A 16,971-nucleotide genomic window follows, 5' to 3' on the forward strand; every position below is an offset into this window, starting at 1 on the left:
AGTAACACATAAATATATATGTACATGAGCATATACGTATATATTTACAGGGAACACACAGTGTAAAGGCACCTTTCAGTACCATTTTTTTTTTTCTTTTCTTCCCCAAACAACCCATACCCGCCAACTTTAGCCCCCATTAACTGCCTGGTGCAGTAATTTTATTAAAAAATAAAGCTGCTGCTATCTTTATTTTTTTTAAAATATGTTAGACTCTGGTTTTAGCTGTTGAAAAAGCTGTAATGCAGAACTGGGAGCTAGCTGAGCAACAGATGAGCTAATAACATGAGGCATATATGTGCAGCCACAAATCAGCTGCTCCTAAGTTTTCATAGGTATCATTTTCAACTAAAGATACCAATAAAACAAAACTGATCAAATAATAGAAGTCAATTGGAAAGTTGTTTAAAATAGTATGTTCTATCTGAATCTATGAAAAAAGAATTGGGTTTTACATCCCTTTAATAAGATTAATATTTAAGACAAAACATTTCACTTAGATTTATGATGCCCTACAAAGATCTAAGGAGCCAATAAGCCAAATCTCCTTAAAGGCAGATTAAAATCTTTTTTCCTTTTAAATGAGGGAGTTTTAATATTTTGTGCAGTTTATTATAAACTCCCCTCAATAAATAAAACTAATATCCCTACACTGACCACCAATAGAGCCAGTGATCTTTTATCCCAAAGACCAGCTAAACCCAGATAAAGGAACCTTTTTCAGGCAAACTTTTTTCAACTTGTTTAAATAGTGCTTTATCCATATATGGGACAGAAATGTGTTAAGCTTAATGTCCCTTTTAAAGATAACACTTTTTTCTCTCTATAGAGCAACTCAAAGATGGGCAAATGTTATAACTGGATTTGAAAACAAATTCTGAATATTACCATTGATTTAATTCACCCCTGCTTTTTGCACATATTTATATTTAATTCATTTTTATTTATTGTTGTTTTTTTTTTTTTTTAAATGGGCTTCTAAGATGAGGAATATCAAGCACAGGTGGAGATACTTCTATATCCATGGAAATTGGATTTCTGTCTGACGAGAGCAGCGTTTGCTAACAAGTCTGAGTTGAATGTCTCTGGCCCAGAGAGAGGAGACCTGCCGGCTGCAGCCCTGCTGTCCTTTGAAAGCTGAGAACTTTAAAGTGCAGCCAAATGCTTAGTGAGTGAGGAATGATGTGCAATGGAAAGATTGTGCCTTACTTCCTGCTAACATGCTCCGCATACTATACCTCATCTATTATACCTTCTTCAAAGCTGTGGCTCAATTCCGGGCCTGGCTGCCAATCTCCCCTTATACTGGGCCCCTCTGCAGGGTGCAAGTATGACTCTCCAAATATACAGCTTATTGCTATTAATAAATTATTTGTTTCATGGTCTTGGATCTAGAGCAGTGTTGTCCTTTGTGCGCTTATTTATGTGTTTGCACGTAAAATGTCTATCTAGTTATGTGGAAAATTATTACTGGTTTACTAGTCAGGGGAAAAAGGCATGACTTGTTACTTATACATTACATCTTTTTATTCATCAACATTTTTTGAAATTTGGGTTCTAGAAGTTAAATTCCCTTAAAGGGACAGTAAAGACAAAGTAACACTTTTGTGATCCAGATATGCAATTCTAAACAACTTTTCAATTTAATTCTCTTATTAAATTTTATTTTGTTATCTTGGTATCCTTTGTTGTATCCTTTGTTGTAGGTAATGCATTACTGGAATTTGGCTGAACACAATGGGTGAGCCAATGACAAGAGGCACTTATGTGCTGCCACTAATCTCCAGATGGTTCCCAGTAGTGCATTGCTGCTCCTGGGCATATCTACTGACTTTAACAAAGGATATCAAGAGAACAATGCAAACAATAAAAAAAAATGGAAAGATCTGTAAAAGAGAATCCTCTATCTGAATCATGAAAGTTTAAAGGGACAGTCTAGTCAAAATTAAACTTTAATTATTCAGATAGGGCATGTCATTTTAAACAACTTTCCAATTTATCTTAATCATCAAAATTGCTTTGTTCTCTTAGTATTCTTTGTTGAAAGCTAAACCTCAGTAGGCTCATATGTTTATTTCTAATCCATTGAAGGCCGCCTCTAATCTCAGTGCATTTTGGCAGCTAGACAGCGCTAGTTCATGTGTGTCATAGATAACATTGTGCTCATTCCCGTGGTGTTATTTATGAGTCGGCACTGATTGGCTAAAATACAAGTCTGTCAAAAGAACTGAGATAAGGGGGCAGCAATCGGCTGAAGCTTAGATACATGGTAATTACAGAGGCAAAAAGTATATTAATATATATTTCTTCATTACTTTCTTTAGTCTGTGAAAACAAATCTCAAGTTTTTGCTGATGTCTCATGGGGACAAAAATGTAACTTAAGACTCCCTAAATAAGGTTGTATTTCTTCTCACGATCCACTCCCACCCCCCCCCCCCCATCCTTCGGTATAATTAATTTTACATTCAAAATGAAAATGGAATATGAGCAGATTATTTTTACTTTGAGTATCAAATCCCATAAAATGTCTGTGTGGTTCAGGTCATGTAAAGCGCAAACCTTGAGATGCAACCAGATTTCTACAAGTAGCAGTGATGATCTGATACTATTAATGGGATATTGTGTTTGTCTTGTATATAAAAAGAGCAGCAGTTAAACATGTAAAAATATTGTTTTCATGTCAACACTTTTTAAATGAAAACATTTTAAATTTAAAGTGAAAATAACAGGAAGTGTAACTAATACTTGAGTATCTATTGCTCATTGGCTTACTGGTTTATTCTGCACTGCAATATACTATAATACAGTTTTAAATATATTTTTGTTTTACATCAAACGGAGAACATTTTTTAAATATGTTGTCCCTTTTATACCCTGCTCTTGTATTACAGAGCTTGACAAATTGTATTTGAAACCAAACATACTGAGGAGCCAGCTGTGCTGTTTTTTTATGAGCCTGGGAATTAATATATTTGGGGATATATGAAGAAGAATTCAAACCTTAAAGAAATACTTGTTATTTTTCCTTTGCTTCTTGCCAAAGAACATTTTTGGTCATTTTGTTTAAATTAATCGCACTGTTTTACAGTCCAGGGATAAAACTCTTGAAGTTAGTCTTGAATATATTTATGATTTTACCCTCAATAAGAGACAGATAAAAAAAAAATGAGCTCCTGCACAGACTAAGCAGTCACTAAGTAACATGTAGGAAGGTAAGGGTTCTAAATCCCACAGATACTCTCCAGCCTCTCTGGGGGCAGTGGGAAGTTTCAAATTTAAAACCGGCAAGGTAAAAATGAAACACTAGCACTTTTCCCCACTGTGTATAATTGAAGACATATTTAAAGGAACACCGTAGTGTAAAATTGACGTGCTCTTATTATTTAGAGCATCTAGTTTCAGTGCTACTGACCTTGCAACTCTATGTGCTTAACCTGTCATAGGGTAGTGGGACTGTAGCTGCTAATCTGCTCACCATTGTGTCTGCTTGGGAATCAGTTCTTTCCAGATGGTAAGCAGTACTTTTATTTTATGGTTTAATACATTTGCTGGGGCTAAACACATATACTTGCAGGGTCAGTAGTATTGAAACTAGATGCTCTAAATAAAAAGAGCAGGTCAATTTTACACTACAGTGTTCCTTAACTTGCAGTGCTTGACGAAAATGTTCAAAAATTAGGAGCCAGTAAGAATATTTAGGAGCCAGGCATATTTTTAGGAGCCAGACAGTTGGATTTGTATATAGACATATGGAGAATAACCCAAAAAGTTAGGAGCCAGGGGTAATATTCTAGGAGCCAGTGGCTCCAGGCTCCTGGGTTTGTCGAGCCCTGCCTTAAAGATGAGCTGCCTGGCTGTTTAAATTTGCCTTATAATAAATAGATTGGAGATTTTCATTGCCGATACATACCAAGAAATGTTTTTTTTCTCTGGAAGTCTTAAACTCTTTGACATGATTAGTTTCTGTAATAAAGATATTATTGCAGTTAGCAATGGGTTAACTTCCTCTAACCTATATACATCTTCAGGCATTCTGTTTTTAGGCTCAGAGAAATATTGTAATTCTCTTCAGTGGCCAATACCAGGACTCCTCCTCCTCCTTCCTAATAGTTTCAAGGTTTACTGGACCAACTATGTTATTTCTTAGGGCGAATCATTAGTACACTGAGCGTCTGGCAAAGACCTCGGCTGATAGAGGAAAGGAGACCTTGTCAGAACTTCCCCAAGGTCGTGTGTTCATTAAGAGCAACTGGCATTTCATCCCATACATGCCATTCCAATACACAAACATATACACACATACGCACATCACAGCTACCGGCCTGGCATTCCTTACTCTGGAGACTTGGCTGTACCGTGGCAGGCTTCTTTAATATTATGCTTGCTTTTACAATTTAACCATTTTATCCTTATGTTTAATAATTTATCTATCTAGATCTGTCACTCAGTGCATACTTAAATATGTATGTAAATCATTCATTACTTAAAGGAACATTAAACACTAAAGAATTCTAGCTATAGTGATGTGTTCAGAGGATTAGCCTTAGAATAATATCTTGGTGTGCTAATACTGCAGACGCGTGCATGCTCCTTAGCTTACCTTCCTGCTTTTCAACAAAGGATTACAAGAAAACAATTTTTAAAATAGAAGTAAATTGAAAAGTTGTTCTATTTGAATCATGAAAGAAACATTTTAGTTTTATTTCCCTTTAAACATCAACGCTCAAGTCAAAATTAAACTTTGTTTCAGATAGAGCAGCAATTTTTAACAACTTTCCAATTTACTTCCATTTAACAAAACGTGCAGTCTTTTTATATTTACAATTTTTGAGTCACCAGCTCCTACTGAGCATGTGCAAGAACTCACAGAATATATGTATATGCATTTGTGATTGGCTGATGGCTGTTACATAATGCAGGGGAGTGTAAATTGACATAACTTTGACATTTGTCAGAAAAAAAATCTACTACTCATTTGAATTTCAGACTAAGTGCTATTGCATTGTCTTTTTATCATGCATTTGTTGATTATGCAAATCAACTGTGTTTACTGGTCCTTTAACAAATCCCGGCAACCAGGGAACCACAATTTTACAGTTTATGTTCTGATTCTTGAATTTCATTTTTGTTCTACTTAAATCCCATTATAAAACGATTCCCTGTCTACAAGATATTATGAGGCTGGCTTCAGTATTCTCGGTAGCATCTTAGATTAAAATTAATTTGACATTTATTAATTAGCCTTTTGAAATTCTGTATCATTGATGAGTTTATCAGCCTTACTTTGCTCACATACACTGCTTACTCCCAACACAATGTTCACAACATTTGTATAGAGTTCAGTAACTGTTGGTGTGGCTTAAAAGACTTCTGCTTATAAGATGTGTCACTGTCTACCAATAGGGTTAGAGTTTTGCCTATCAGCTAGAGAGAGCTTCTATACCATGCACCACTATTATAGGAACACACATTTTGTTAGTTTTCAAATAAAATGCATCTGAACCACTCTAGTACTGATGCATGTTTCAAATATATTAAAGTATACTTCAAATGTGACTTTTTTTTTTTTTGTGTTGGAATTTACAAATAATAATATTGAAGTAAATGTGAGATTATGAGAAATCAACAAAACCGGACAATAATTCTGGTTCTTTAACCACTGATGTTTATCTGGTGAATCAAGTTGTTGTTAGAGGGTGTTAACTGCTATTTAGTGCATAGTCTCATAAAGAATTTGAAATATTGAGAATGAGATGGTCACTTTAAGTTGGTCACTATGAGGATAAAAATAAAAAAAGGAAATTGGATCCTGCTGATTTAGATTTCTACGTCTCTGATCACTGTCCTCTGTATAAGAGCTTGTCTGGTTGTGTTGTGATCCCCCCCCTCCGTGTACCCTGGCTCAGCCGCACCCCAGAGGCGACTGTGGCAGCTGCAGAACTGGGAGGGCGAGCATGCTTCCTACCCTTGCAACTGCTCCCCTGGCAACCAGCTCTTTGAAGATGACCCCCTTGTGGTTTGCTTGTTGTCTCCCTTGTGTAGAATTATTGATTGGAAGATGGGGGAAGGGGAGGATTGGACTACATACTTTTTTTGTAAGTTCTCCTAGCTAAACTCTGATTGTATCTGCTGATCTGAGACATCGAACAAATGTTATCACTATACGTACTGTTTTGTGTAAATAAATATGTGCACATGTATATATGCTGGCAGTTCTCAGTAAATATGCATGTGTACATATGTTCAGTATAGAACTTGAAAGATATAGAGACATGGCTCCTAAATGTCTAGCTTTGGATCCCTTTTTCCTTCTTATTAATATATAACTATAAATAAATAATATTACTGGCTCTCAAAAAATCAGTGTGACTGTTTTATTTTTGTGCCTTTTACACTTCAAATACATTTTTATTAACATTTGATTTATATTGTAAGTTATATACATGCATTCTATGTTACTAAATAACTTTTCAGTACCCCAGCTCTGTTTATACAAATTATGCATCACACTCCTTAAATACATATATGTTTGTCACAATGTATATACAGGTAGCCCTCAGTTTACACCAGGGTTAGGTTCCAGAAGGAATGGTTGTAAATCAAAACCGTTGTAAATTGAAACCCAGTTTATAATGTAAGTCAATGGAAAGTGAGGGAGTTAGGTTCCAGGCCCCTCTCAAAATTGGCATAAGTAACACCTAATTCATTATTTTTAAAGCTTTGAAATGAAGACTTTAAATGCTAAACAGCATTATAAACCTAATGAAATAATCACACAACACAGAATATATAATTAAACTAAGTTAAATGAACAAAAACATTTGCTAAACAGCATTATATACCTAATAAAATAATCACACAACACAGACTTTACTTGCATTTTTCTGCAAACAGTTCTTTCTATGCATTCCAATCTGGACTGATTTATTGATAGGAAGATCTTGTTCATTTGCAAGCTGCTCGATAGCTCAGGTCTGGTTAAACTGATTAATTTCAGCTTGCTTGGCTTGCATATCTTTGCTGCAACACAAGCGGAGAGCTCCACCTACTGGCTATTTTAATCAATGCACTGCTTCTCAATGCTTTTCAATAGCAGTCACATGACTGAAAAAAAGGTTGTTATTCTGAAACGGTGCAAATTGAACCGTTGTAAACCGAGGGCCACCTGTATACTTATTTCACTAGTTTGTATTTCCTTAAATTCATGTTAGCATGTATGTGTCTTTTTGCAGTTGGTAGAAAGCTGCAAGGTCTTCTGAATACCTCCAACTTGACTACTTTTTCCTCTGCAAGTATATTTTCTGTTTCTACCTTTTTGGAGTCAAGTAGTGTAGGCCACAGTGCTGCTCTAACCCACAAATTTTGGTTTTATGGTCAGATAAACAGAGAATAATTGTTAACCCTCTGTGTACTGCAGGGTTGATGCTTCAAGAGTCCACCCACCCTCTGACCTCAATCATGGATGACTGTTGCATGTTAACTTATTTGTAATGTTGCCTTCTTGACTGGCATCAGTATCCCTCAGAGGAATAAGGGTTCCCATTGCTGCTACCAATGCATAAAAAGGTGTACAAATTCTGGTGTCACCTCACAAATAGTGACACAAGTACACTTTACCACCAAGCACTCTGTGACCCAGCATCAAAAGCATTGAGAATATACATCAGACCTGCAAAACCACATCAGTGAAAGTACAGCCCATGAAAGAGTGCCACCAAATACCTTACAAACAGCTCTAAATGAGAGGTACACTGGGCACTGGGAGGAACAGATAGGGCAACAGAACAAGCTGGAGTGTTAGAGGTCTCTACAGAGAGAGTACAAACTAGCTCAGTATCTCACAAGTGTCACCAACCCAAAGCACAGACAGATACTCACTAAATACAGAATCTCTGACCACCAGCTGGAAATAGAGACTGGCAGATATCAGACAAAATGGAGACCCAGGGCAGCCAGACAATGTGCACAGTGTGACAGTGGGGACATAGAAACTGAAGCGCACTTCCTCTTGTACTATACAAGATACAAACTCTTAAGGGATAAATACTTCCCAAAAATAATGAAAGAAATAACAGACTTCCCACAGATGTCTGAACATGAAAGACTATATGTGTACTCTTAGGAGAGAAAAACAAAGCTACAAGGATAGTAGCAAAATATGTAGCAGACTGTCACATGACCAGAACCCCCAATCAGATTAAATTAACTGTTATCATATTTACCCACTATACTCCTACTTTATAAATTGTTACTGATCTGTTTGATTGCAACAAATTACGTTAGCAACATGTAATAATGTCATGCTAATAAAGTATTTTTTGTCTTGACTATACTCTCTGGTGTTCTCACTGTGTTGACTGCTTTTTAATGTGGCACATCCACACTGGATTGTTGGTTTGTGTGTGTTACGGCACAGCCCTGCTCTGTATTTGTGGTCCAGTCTTGCTGCAGCCTTAGCAGAATTCTATACAGATGCAATTTGTTTCTGTCGGTTAATGTTCTATTTCCATATGCCTTAGCATTTATGTTTACTAACAAGTTATTTTCTTCCAGCACACTTTTTTGGTTTTGGATTATGGATTCTCTGGATTTGTTTGTGTAGTTTGAACTGATTTTGCAGGAGTTAAAAGGGAAATTATAATGCAAAAATGAAAATAAGTTATTATGGCAAATTATTTGAGATTGTGATCCTTGTGGGGAGAAGCTCAGTATGACCAGTACCTGAAGCCTAGAGGTGCTTGTGTGTGAGAACTTGTGCTAAACCCTACAGGAAGCTCTAGCCATGTGGGGAGATAGCCTTGCATTGTGCTGTAGCAGCAACTTCAGAACTTGGAGCAGTAGTTGTGGGGATATAGCCTCGCATTGTGCTGTAGCAGCAACTTCAGAACTTGGAGCAGTAGTTGTGGGGATATAGCCTCGCATTGTGCTGTAGCAGCAACTTCAGAACTTGGAGCAGTAGTTGTGGGGATATAGCCTCGCATTGTGCTGTAGCAGCAACTTCAGAACTTGGAGCAGTAGTTGTGGGGATATAGCCTTGCATTGTGCTGTAGCAGCAACTTCAGAACTTGGAGCAGTAGTTGTGGGGATATAGCCTCGCATTGTGCTGTAGCAGCAACTTCAGAACTTGGAGCAGTAGTTGTGGGGATATAGCCTCGCATTGTGCTGTAGCAGCAACTTCAGAACTTGGAGCAGTAGTTGTGGGGATATAGCCTCGCATTATGCTGTAGCAGCAACTTCAGAACTTTGAGCAGTAGTTGTGGGGATAAAGCCTTGCATTGGGCTGTAGCAGCAACTTCAGAACTTGGAGCAGTAGCTGTTGTGCCTAGGTATGTGATACTGCCAGTCCGTGAGGAGCTATGTATCTAGCTCTAAACAGTTGGGGAGTTAGCACCAGCATTGTGCAGCAGATTCTTGGAATTGAATGACAGGCCAGAAACAAAGGGCCTAATTACTGTTCTTTGTTACTGGAGTACATGGGGTGGTAATCATTCTGTGTTACTGGCAGCTGAGGGTTTATCAGAACATATTCAGGGATATCAATTTCTACCAGTCCTTACTAGTATGTGCATCCATTCATCTTATTCACATAGAAACTCTTACCCTCCTACATACTTACAACTATCCTAATCACCTGCAGACTTGCATTTATTCTATCTTAGGGCTAGATTTATCAAGCCCCTACGGCAGCAAGTTCTCACAAGAACTTGCTCGCCGTGATTTATCAAGCAGCGGTCACCAGACCGCTGCTTCCCTAAACTCTTCGCCACCTCTATTGTGGCGAAATTCAATCTCCTCGGTCGAGTCCGACCGAGGAGATTGACAGCTCCTGCCCGTGCGTGATTGGCTGTGCGCGGGCAGGGGGCGGGATTGCACGCAATTGCAAATTTGCGCTCATTTGCAATGTTAATTACCTACGGATAATTTCGCCCCGCCACAGGCGAGCTGAGGCGTACAGGGGCGCATATACGTGCCCCTGTACGCCTCAGCTATGATAAATCTAGCCCTTTGTGTTGCATCCTCCTCTTCTGTCCTCCATCATATGCATCCATCCAGTCTTTTGCATTCAACTGTATAGTCTGCACACACATCTCTGTCCAAGGTGCTGCCATGTGCATGTGCAGCTGTCCTAGTCTTCATACAATTTATCTTTCTCTGCACATGCATCCAACATATCCTCTTCTTGTGCGTCCACCATATCCTCTTCTCATGCGTCCACCATATCCTCTTCTCATGCGTCCACCATATCCTCTTCTCTCGTGTCCACTAAATCCTTCTTTGCACATGCATCCATCAAATACTCATGTTGTGCACATGCATCCATCAAATACTCATGTTGTGCATATGCATCCATCAAATACTCATGTTGTGCATATGCATCCATCAAATACTCATGTTGTGCATATGCATCCATCAAATACTCATGTTGTGCATATGCATCCATCAAATACTCATGTGCATATGCATCCATCAAATACTCATGTGCATATGCATCCATCAAATACTCATGTGCATATGTATCCATCATATACTCATGTGCATATGTATATATCAAATACTCATGTGCATATGTATCCATCATATACCCATATGTGTATGCATCCATATTATGTTCCCCAATACATAGAGCCACATTTCCCCCCATACCTACACCTCCATCTTATCCTGACTTATAAGCATTCATGCTATCTTCCATATTATCCACATCCACCCTAGTTACCTAAGCACAGACATCCATTACTATTCACCCTTGGACAAGGTTCAACCAACCAAAAAAATATAATAAAAATATGAACATAACTTTTATACAAAGACAAAATAAATAAGCTCACGTCTGTATGAGATTCAACGTTACTGACCTTTTCTGTTTACATCCTGCTACATATTGCCTACACAATTCTACTTTTTTTTTTTGTAATATTTATTTCAAGCTAAGGATTGAGTTACATATTTTAACCAAAGAATGATAAGCTTACCTACCACATCAAGGTATACTCAATTTCGGCAAGTCCTGACAGTCACACCAGTGGTAAGCCACAAAAGGTGTATAAAGATCAGAGTCTTTTTCACATTAACCTAAAAAGAGAAACTGTAGAAATCCAGCTATTATGTCAATAGAAAATAAATATGAAGTGTTGGGTTTAGTCAAGTCACATAGTTTTAATGTTTCATTTAAAGAGACATCTAATTTACACTTTCAAAATGGAAGATTATGGAACATTGTACAGAATATTTATTTGTGTATTTATTTACAAATGCAGATCACAAAAAATAATAAACATGTAATACTTTACTAAAAGGAGAGTGTAATATTTTATCACGCGATTGTAAAATAAAATATAGGTGTCCCGTTTTTAGTGTTTTTAGTACTAGGAAGAGGAAGTACCGTTTAAAAAATTTAGGAGAACGGTCATTACTTCTGTGGATATCTGCCTGATTACCTTATACACCATAGCCTATAGAAGCGAGAATATATTATTTTGTGGTAATATATTATTTTAATTTCAATTTACCCTGACTGCCAGGGCTGTATTCATTCAAGTGTGCGCAAATGCATTATTTAACTGCATGGAGTTATTATTATTAAATTTTTTTTTTGCAAAATGCAGTTTGTTGACAATGTTTGTGACTTGATGCATGGTGACTTGATGGTGACAGGATTTTTTTTGCGGGTAAAAAAAATGTGTTTAATTCGAAAGGGGAACAATGTAGTTTTAAAGTGAAGGTAAACTTTGATGAATGAAAGCCCGGTTTTTAAAAATACTATTAAAAACAGGGGCACTTCCATTCATCAAAGTTTACAAAGCAGCCGTTTTGATTAAAAACGTACCTTTTTTTTCTTTTCACAGCCAGAGCAGCTTCCCCCTTCTGGAAATCCTCTCTTCACACGTCAGCAATGACTAATCCGGCTTCCTCCTATCACATCATGGCCTCAGGCAATGACTACCCTGGGGGGAAAGCCGTAATTGGAGGAAGCCGGATTAGTCATTGCTGACGTGTGAAGAGAGGATTTCCAGGAAATTGATAAGTCCATTTTTACTTTGTGAAACTGAATAATCTATGTCTGGTACAAGAGCTTCAAGCGTTACGTACAAAACACTCTTATACCGGAAAATATTAATGATGCAATCTTTCAAACCAAATTTTTAATACAGTAGAAAACTCTGTAAATTACAACAATCGGGGAAAAGCCCCATAACTGACGTAAATTATGAAAAAACCTTGGCACTCCAATTACTTCATTGAAGTGCTATGACTTTTGGCACATAAGAATAAGATAGAACTTGTGAGTCGGGCCTTCTGAGGGACTAGAACTGTTAAGTAGCATATTTATAGTATTGGGGTGGAATATGAAGGGGTAACCAGCAGGGTTGATTCTTAACGATGTGCAGGAAATATTGTATTGTAAGGTAATATGCTTTTGTTAAGGCCTATTTTCAGTGTTCGCCACCCACTTGTGATCTGTACAAAATATGCTATTGTTGTGGCCTGATTTCAGCGCTCGCCTCCCTCTTGTGGTAAATAACTCGACATCTTAGAGGTGGTGTAGTGCGCTATAAAATGAGAGGAGGTTATTAGGTTGATCAATAGAGATCACCATTTTGCACATATTTTTTGTAGTATGTGCGCTTAAACATAAGAGTGAGCTGCTGCTAACATGTTGCCCCTAACAAGTTATATGCTGGTACTAGTAGTGCGACCTTGATCCTCTCTAGGCTAATTAAATCACAGCAAATATAGTAACAAACATTTTTCAAGTATCAACTGAGTCTTTTTTTAAATTAACTGTACAGTAAACATAAATATAACTTCTCATAATAACGACTATAACCGGCTCTACAGAATCGGTGGTCCTTTTCAGTGGCCCAGTAGCCAAATCAGAAAAAGAAGCACATAGGTCACCATTATGGCAGTTTTTACAAACAGTACTTTACCAGTGGTTCCATGCACTCAGCGACTAACCGAAGGAGGACTGTGAAGAAGGTCTTCCATTTTCAGCGCTTGTGCCCTGTGATGGTGGTAGCTGCAGAGACAGGGAATCCCCAACGATATTGAATCTTATGCGACCTGAGTGTAGATGTTATATGGCCTAATTCTCTCCTCTTCTGGAGGGTGACCGGTGATAAATCAGTAAAGATTTGAATCTCTTCTCCAGCGTGAGTTATAGGGGGTTTGCTCTTTGCCTCTTGGATAATCTCTTCTTTATCCTTAAAGCTAAGGAACTTTACAATTATGTCTCTTGGTGGGGCTTTGCTGGGAGGCTTGGGCCTAAGAGCCCTGTGTTCCCTTTCAAGTGGTATTTCTGGGACGGAGGGGTTTCCTTTAATGATTCTAAAGAGGGCCTGCAAGTAACCCTCAATCCCCTGCTGGGGGACCGTTTCTGAGACTCTGCGGATTCGCAGGTTGTTCCTGCGGCCTCTGTTGTCGAGGTCTTCAATCTTATCAGTTAGGAATTGTAGATTGTCTGCGTGATGTTGCAACTCGGTAGAATTCCGCTTTATGGAAGCTGATGCATTGCTGAAATTTGTCTCAACTTTGAGAATTGTCGTGTCTAATGCGGCTATGTCTTGTCTAAGGTCCCCAAATAATGTTTTAATCTCGTGCATGATGCCCGTAATGTCCTCTTTAGAGGATAGGTGAACAATGTCCTCCTTTGTAAGGTATTTTGTATAAGGAGCATCTGTATTTAGAGAGGGGGTCTGTGGCGTCACCATATCCACTCTGTCTACTGTTTTACTTGTGTCAGCTGGCTTTAAATACTGAGATAGAGGTTTTGTGTTTATTGCTCTATCAGTCCTGCTTTGTCTCTTGTTAGGCATTACCTGCTAGTATTAGTGGCGCCTAAAATATATCTCTGGGGGTTGCTTTACTGCTCTCAACTGTTGTTTATTTGTTTTTGTGGCCAAAAAGTTGGTTTGGAATCGCCCACGAGAACAGACCTCTAAGCCCCAGCTGCAGAGTCACTGTTATGGCTGTTGCTGCGGTCGGCCGTAGATACGGGCTCGCCTCTATTAAACTCAGTGTCGCAGGTCTCTTGTCCTTACCTGTAACGGTCACAACCCCTTGTCTCCTACCTCCGGGCTATATGTGCAGCATTCACAAGCGGTCCTTCTGTTTGCGGTCCCTCTCCGTATCTTTTAGAGCCTGGCGGTGGTAATCCAGAGTATTTTACCAATTTATTATGGCACAAACAAAGTCCAGTGGACTTTGTTTGTGCCATAATAAATTGGTAAAATACTTATGCTGCTGCATCTTTTGTTTGTATCCATTTGGGGGTTTGCAGGAACCCTGCAGCGTGCATTGGGCATTTAAGGGTGCTGGACTTTGGACTGTTTGGTGGTAATCCAGAGGCAGCCCCTAAAGATGGTGTCAGTAGGTGTTGCAGGCGATGCGCTCAGTGCAGATAAAGGCTTACTCTGTCGGCTACTCTTGGAGCATATACCGCCTTACTGCGGTCGAGTGTTTGAAGCTGATCAGAGTCGGAGCTGTCACAAGGTCCCGAGCGGGACCGCTGCCTTCGAAGAGGTTTCACTTGCTGGCAGATTACCAGCGCAGGTCCGATGTTCCCGGAACTCAGATAGGCTTGATAATTATTTAGGTTTGTTACTGCAGCACCCCTCTCACTGTATACGCAGGGCTGCTACTGGAGATGAATGTCTATAGTCAGGGGTGATACCCCAGCCCGCTCACTGTTATTTAGATTAGATTTGTGCCATTAAAAGCTATCCTGTCAGTTTAGGAAGCAGGAGCCCTTCTAATGCGTGGCCATCTTCCAGCGCGGCCAGACTCCGCCAAAAAAAACAAAACAGGCTTTTATTCACCAAAGTTTACCTTCACTTTAAGGGTAGTCTAGATGAGTGACTGTGAGTTAAAGGACAATTAAGAACACCTCTCATCCCCTCTCTGCATGCACCTCTCATCCCCTCTCTGCACGCACCTCTCATCCCCTCTCTGCACGCACCTCTCATCCCCTCTCTGCACGCACCTCTCATCCCCTCTCTGCACGCACCTCTCATCCCCTCTCTGCACGCACCTCTCATCCCCTCTCTGCACGCACCTCTCATCCCCTCTCTGCACGCACCTCTCATCCCCTCTCTGCACGCACCTCTCATCCCCTCTCTGCACGCACCTCTCATCCCCTCTCTGCACGCACCTTTCATCCCCTCTCTGCACGCACCTTTCATCCCCTCTCTGCACGCACCTCTCATCCCCTCTCTGCACGCACCTCTCATCCCCTCTCTGCACGCACCTCTCATCCCCTCTCTGCACGCACCTCTCATCCCCTCTCTGCACATACCTCTCATCCCCTCTCTGCACATACCTCTCATCCCCTGTCTACGCACCTCTCATCCCCTGTCTACGCACCTCTCATCCCCTCTCTGCACACACCTCTCATCCCTGCATGCACGCACCTCTCATCCCTGCATGCACGCACCTCTCATCCCTGCATGCACGCACCTCTCATCCCCTCTCTGCACGCACCTCTCATCCCCTCTCTGCACGCACCTCTCATCCCCTCTCTGCACACACCTCTCATCCCCTCTCTGCACGCACCTCTCATCCCTGCATGCACGCACCTCTCATCCCTGCATGCACGCACCTCTCATCCCTGCATGCACGCACCTCTCATCCCTTCTCTACGCACCTCTCATCCCTGCATGCACACACCTCTCATCCCCTCTCTACGCACCTCTCATCCCTGCATGCACACACCTCTCATCCCCTCTCTACGCACCTCTCATCCCTGCATGCACACACCAGTCATCCCCTCTCTACGCACCTCTCATCCCTGCATGCACACTTGCACACATTCCCCTCCCCATGCCAATCCTCAGAACATTCTCATTGATTTTCTTTCTAAAGCACAGTGGAATGCATGGAGAGATGTGCAGAGGTTCCTGCCAAGCTCAGAGAGGTTGGGAACATAACTTGGTTTCTGTTGCTTCATGCCCCGTAGCAGTAAGGAATTTGAGCCTGAACAAAAGAAAACTGTAAAACACTGTGTGTGTGAGCTTTTTGTTTTTTTCTTTAACCCATTATCTTCTGGGGAACAATTTCATAGATCTCTGCCATCAAGCGTCCAAAAATAGGTTTGAGCAAACACTCAAAAGAAAAAAAACACAGCAAAAGACCAAAGACTATAAAGCGTTATTTCTCAAGACAACCGTACTTTAAATAGTGAAGAACTGAGAAAGTGCTGTTCTTAAAGGGACATGAAACAGAAAATGTTTCTTTCATGATTCAGATAGAACAAACAATTTTAAACAACTTTCCAATGTACTTCTATTATCAAATATGCTTAATTCTCTTGGTATCCTTTGTTGAAGGAGCAACAGTGCATTTCTGGAAACTCGATGAAGGCTTGGTGCAGCTTGCACCCAAGTAGTATTTTGATTCTCCTTAGCCTCCCTAGGTATGCTTTTAAACAAAGGATAAAAAGAGTACATAGCAAATTTGATAATAGAAGTAAATTGGAAAGTTGTTTAAAACTGCATGTTCAATCTAAATCACAAAAGTGTAACTTTACTGTGCCTTTATGCTCCCATTAATGCTTTTACATCACTGTAATGAAACTTAAACATGAGGCTTATATATGTTTCAAGGATTTCACACCTTCATAATCTAATTTATTATCTTATCAAACAAAAACACATATTGCATCTAGAAATAACTTTTTGATTAAAGGGACACTAAACTCCAAATTTTTCTTTCATGATTCGGGTAGCGAATACAATTTTAAACAACATTACAATTTACTTCTATTATCTAATTTGCTTCATTCTTTAGATATCATTTGTTGAAGAAATATCAATGCACATGGGTGAGCCAATCATGTAAGGCATTTATGTGCAGCCACCAATCAGCAGCTACTGAGCCTATCTAGATATGCTTTTCAGCAAAGGATTTCAAGAGAATGAAGAAAATTAGATAATAGAAGTACATTAAAAAGTTGTTTAAAATTGCATGCTCT

General features: G+C 39.5%; 1 protein-coding gene and 1 long non-coding RNA gene across 2 annotated transcripts in view; both read left to right on the forward strand.

Moving 5' to 3' along the window:
* LOC128648800 (uncharacterized) overlaps nt 1-1,396 on the forward strand; it is an 18,771-nt gene extending 17,375 nt beyond the window's left edge. Inside the window, exon 2 of the long non-coding RNA XR_008400627.1 lies at nt 984-1,396. This is a non-coding gene — a long non-coding RNA (uncharacterized LOC128648800). The remainder of the gene's footprint in view (nt 1-983) is intronic.
* ZNRF3 (zinc and ring finger 3) overlaps nt 1-16,971 on the forward strand; it is a 336,577-nt gene that overhangs the window by 71,681 nt on the left and 247,925 nt on the right. The window lies entirely within an intron of this gene.

Source organism: Bombina bombina, chromosome 2, assembly GCF_027579735.1.
Source record: "Bombina bombina isolate aBomBom1 chromosome 2, aBomBom1.pri, whole genome shotgun sequence".
NCBI classification, from domain to species: domain Eukaryota; kingdom Metazoa; phylum Chordata; class Amphibia; order Anura; family Bombinatoridae; genus Bombina; species Bombina bombina.